Source organism: Phytophthora infestans, genomic scaffold (genome assembly GCF_000142945.1).
Source record: "Phytophthora infestans T30-4 supercont1.403 genomic scaffold, whole genome shotgun sequence".
NCBI lineage: Eukaryota > Oomycota > Peronosporomycetes > Peronosporales > Peronosporaceae > Phytophthora > Phytophthora infestans.
Genome location: NW_003303357.1, coordinates 20,625 through 25,773, shown reverse-complemented (window position 1 = coordinate 25,773; position 5,149 = coordinate 20,625).

Genomic DNA, 5,149 nt, shown 5'->3' with positions numbered 1-5,149 from the left:
ACGCCGGGAGTTCGTAGGGGCGGGGCGCCCTACTGGGAAAGAACTAAGTCTTCCCGATGGCTGCTCGGGTGGGGCGTACAAGGGGGACTCAGCCCCTGACAGTCTTCGCACTCTCCAATCGGCGAAGAGCAGCGGCGGGTTGCTCGTAGTACACGGATGTGTACGGGGATACGATCATCCCTTTAGAATCTTGACCGATTCTGGGGTGTCGAAGAATTTCGCACGCCGCCAGACGGTTGCTCGTAACAGCAACAAGTTGTCCGATGCTTTGAGAGAAAGCAAGGGCAACGGGACGGGGTCAGTGCGACTGGCCGACGCGAAGGTCGTCACTGCCCCCAACGTCCAAGTGGATCTGGCCGTCAAGTTTGAAGACTTTGATAGCCTCGAGCAGTTCACAGTTCTCGATATGGATCCATATGATATGATCCTGGGCATGCCCTGGCTTGAGAAGCACGAGACCTGGATTGACTGGCGGGGCAAGGCAATCAGTGCCTGCGGCCCTGCGCAGTCCGACAGAGCATTGGTGAGTCATTTTCCTACCTCTGTCAGGACCCGGGGCGCCCGCAAGGGTTGCCAGGGTACCAAAGCATTCGGCAGATGCTTGGGAGTCGTCGACGTAAATGACGACTCCGAGGATGTTTGATGGTGGAAGCCCAGAAGAGGCGCTGGCCAAGTGGGTAACTTAGGTCCACAAGCGGGTAACTTAGTTCCGCAGACAGCTGCAGCTGTCATGAACACCAAGAGCAGCGTGTTCAGAGTGGGTAACAGAGTTCCACACACACGGTCGCCCAGACCTTAACTGAAGAGGAAGACGTCGGATACGCTTCCTGTGTGGAAGTGCAGTGCCACCCGCGGTCGCCCAAACCTTAACTGAAGAGGAAGGCGTTGAACACGCTTCCTGTGTGGGTACCATAGTACCACACGAGGCCACGAGTGCCTCGGATTTTGTAGCGACGACATCCCTAGACGTGGGCAGCAAAGCTCCCCGTCACAGACGCCGTCGACAAAGACGCCGCCGCCGCCTCAAGTCGCATCCGAACTTCGTTTCGATCGACGTCGCCTCAAGCGACTCGGAGTCCAGGGCCCGGGCTCCTCCGACAAGGCCGGTGGAAGCGTGTTATCACTTCTTCGATGGCGAGACAGGTTTACCCGTCAAGGCATCTGGTGTCCATTTGGAACCGTTGCCAGAGGTTGCAGAGATACTGAACCTCGAGGAAATGACGGCTGAGTCTTTCCTGGCCAACCTCAAGGCTGGAGAGATTGCTGAGATGGTACTCATGAGACCTGAGATCACTCAGGAGTAGCTGAACTCCTCCTCTGTCTTGGACGAGAACGTCCTGGAAGACATGAACAAGCAGCGTCAGGCGCGCTTGGGTTCTGAGATTCCTAAGAACCCCAAGGATCCGGTGTATCCTTTGGTGACGGAGTATGCGGACGTGGTGAACAAACACCCACCGACCCAACTCCCACTGGATCGAGGCGTACGGCACGAGATTGATCTCGTGCCCGGCACAAAGTATTGTGTCACGAGGCAATGGCCTCTCCCGCGCTAACAGTGCGAGGTCATTGATGCCTTCTTCGCCGCGAAAGCGAAGGCAGGCATGGTGCGGGAATCGAAATCCCCGCACTCGACACCGACTTTTTGCGTTCGTAAGCCGAACGGAAAGTGGCGTCTGGTTCACGCTTATAACAACCTGAACAACGCAACGGTGCCGGCCCAAACACCGATCCCACGAAAGGATGTGTTGTTGAACAACATGGCCGGGAGCGTACTGTACAGTGCGCTGGATTTGGTAGACGGATACTACCAAATCCTGATGCGAGAGAGTGACATCCCGCTCACCGCGGTAAGCACCTTAAGCGGCATGCTTTGGGAGTGGTTCGTCATGCCGCAGGGTTTGTCTAACGCCCTGGCGACGTTCAATCGCCTGGTGACGCAATTGTTCCGCCCTTTGGGTACCTTCGTACAGACGTACTTCGACGACATTTTCGTCCATATCCGTGCCGAGGGAGGCAAGACGGCCATGGAGGTGCATCTAGGACACCTCCGTCGAGTGTTGGACGTGATGCGAGCGAACAAGCTCTACGCCAACATCGACAAGTGCGTTCTCGCGTCACCAGAGATTAAAGTTCTCGGTTGCTTCGTAAGCAACGTGGGCGTTCGGGCTGACCCAGACAAGGTCAAGGCCATAGCAGCATGGCCGACGCCCCGATCCCAGAAGGATCTTCGAATGTGGTTGGGCTTGGCCAACTACCTTCCCAAGTACAGCGCAGGGTGCGCGGGCTTCGCTAAGCCCTTGTCGTGCCCCCTTCAGAAGGACGTCGACTGGCGCTGGGAGCAAGAGCACCAGGATGCTTTTGACAGCATCAAGGCCAGTCTCCAAGAGGCCCCTGTCCTGACCCTGCCGTACGAGACGAGGCCGTTTAGCGTCGTCTGCGATGCCTCCGATTACGCCCATCGGGATGTGTATTGCTGCAAGGCCGACACGGGCTGGACACGAACGAGTCATCTCGTTCCAGTCCAGGCCGCCGAGCGGAACTACCCCTGTTTATGACAAGGAGCTCCTGGCAATGAAATATGCCCTTGTGAAGTTCCGTGCTCACCTTCTGGGCTCTAGGCCCTTTGTGATCTACACAGACCACGCGTCCTTGAGGACGGCGACTAACTCGCCTCACCTCTCTCAAAGTATGGCGAGGTGGCTGTCCTTCCTCGCGGAATACAACTTCTGCGTCGAATACAAGCCGGGCAAGCTCAGCGTGCTTGCGGACGCCCTCTCTCGGCGTCCCGACTATGAGCTGGCCCACACCACGCGGGTGACAGCGGATCTATATGATCGGATACGCATGGCGTATCGGGACGATGAGGCTGTCGCTCCTATCGTCAAGTTCCTTATGGCCGGAACGAGCGCGAAGTCTGACTGGATCTCGTCGCGGCAGCGCTCACGGCTCCACCGATATGAGTTGAAGTAGGGCCTCCTCTATTACCGGGTGGAGCCCACTGATCCTCCACGGGTGGTCGTACCCAACGACGAGGATCTGAAGTTCGACATCCTCGCGGAGGCGCATGAAGCGCCCTCCAGCGGCCACTTGGGCCGCGAGAAGACCTTTCTGTCGGTCTCTCAGTCCTTTTGGTGGCCCCACATGTACAAGTGGGTCGCCCGGTGCGTCAAGACATGTGAAACATGTCAGCGGGTCAAACCCGCAGGGCACTCTTCGGCTCCACTACAGAGCCTGCCCGTACCGGCTGACTGTTGGAAGTCGATGAGTCTTGACTTCATCTTTGGGCTTCCCGCCGACGGACACGGCAACACCGGAATATTGGTGTTCGTGTGTCGGCTGAGCAAGATGGTACATCTTGCTCCAGTTCCCGTCACTGTTACGGGCGAACAAACCGCAAGGTTGTTCGTCGATGGCGTGTTCCGCTATCACGGTCTCCCGGAGACGATTGTCTCGGACTGAGACCCGCGGTTCCCTACTGCGTTCTGGAAAACGCTGTTCCCTTTGCTAAAGGCTTGTCTGCAGATGTCCACTGCGGACCATCCGCAGACAGACGGCCAAACAGAGCGCGTCAATCAAGGCTCGAGGACACTCTGCGCAGTGTGTGCGCGGCAGCACCACGCACGTGGTCGACGCAGCTTCCAGTTGTTGAGTTTGCGCTCAGCGACGCGGTGCACGCGTCCACGGGGCTCACGCCGTTCTACTTGAACGGCTCCCGCCACCCCAGAGTGCCTCTCACCCTTCGAGGAGACACTGATTCCTCTATTCTAAGTGGGGGAGAGGCTCGGAAAGCCCTTTCCTCCCAGGTCTCGGATGTGAGACCAGTTTCGCTGCGGAAACAGGTGGAATCCTTTATGGATACCAAGCTGAACATTGTCAGCAGGGTCCGCGACGCCATGGCAGCGGCCCAAGATAAACAAAAGGAGTACTCAGACAAACATGGAAGAGGAAACTTAAGTATATTTGAGGTTGGGGACTTAGCGTTGCTAGACACGAGGAACCTACCTCTTGACACTGTCAGCTCTATCGGCAGCAACAAGCTGAAGCACCGCTTCATCGGACCATTTGCAGTCCTGGTCAGACATGGATATAGCACCATAGAGTCTGGTGAATGTATGACAATACCTAACGGTCTGTTTATGTATCGACTGCTAGTTGTACTTGACCTACTGTGTGCCCCCTACTTCGACGCACACGTTAGCACACGAGGCATATGGTGTGTCTCACTTAGATTAACTATTATTGCGTCGAAAAGTAAAGATTTACTTAAATAAAGGAAAGCAAAGCCGATTTACCGTCAAATTAAGAAATGTTTATTCGTAGATAGCGAGCCCGCAGCGGGGCTGCCGTAGCTTTAGCGTCAGAGGAAGACGTTCGACTCAAAGAGTCTCTAATACTAAGTTCCTTATCCAAAGGACACTTACAGCCCAAGACCAGGGCTCAAAGTTAATACCTTAACTTTTATGCTTCAAAACCAGAAGTGTCTTATTTACTATTATTGCGGCCAAGCCGCCTAGGGGTAAATGTATCTGTTTAACTATCTAGCATAGTTAAACCTAATCAAATGCCTAACGTGTGGCTTTCGGCCAACGTACTGAGAGACCTTGTTAACTCTCCAACTTATGTACTGAGAGTTTGTTAACTCTCCGAATACTTCGTACCCCTGTGTGTTCCACACCATGTAACCCCGCTACAGTCACTATCCCGAATCAGTGACAAGTTCAAGTGATTAGAGAGGATTTGGGTTGGTGGCACGGATGCAAGTTGCCTGTGGTGGATTAGCCATGACGAGCGGCACCCCGTATGGAATGACGATGGATCTAGTATGAGCGATGTACGGGAAGACAAGATCCACCAAGACTTATCTCGGATCCACACTTACCTGGATTCACTTAGGTGGATATGGGATACACTATGTACCAGTGGATCGAGTGGGGATCCTATGAAGGAATGGTGGTAGGTGTCATCCGAAGGTGGATCTAATAGCCACGGCTAACGAGGAGTCAAGATCCACCGCGAGGTACCCCGGATCCCATACCTCCGAGTTCGGATCCATGGAGGGAGGATCCCGCCTGGAGGGACCTGGATCCAGGGTATAGGGATGATGGATGCAGTGGATCTCGAACTTTCGTGGACCAAGGAGATCACAGGA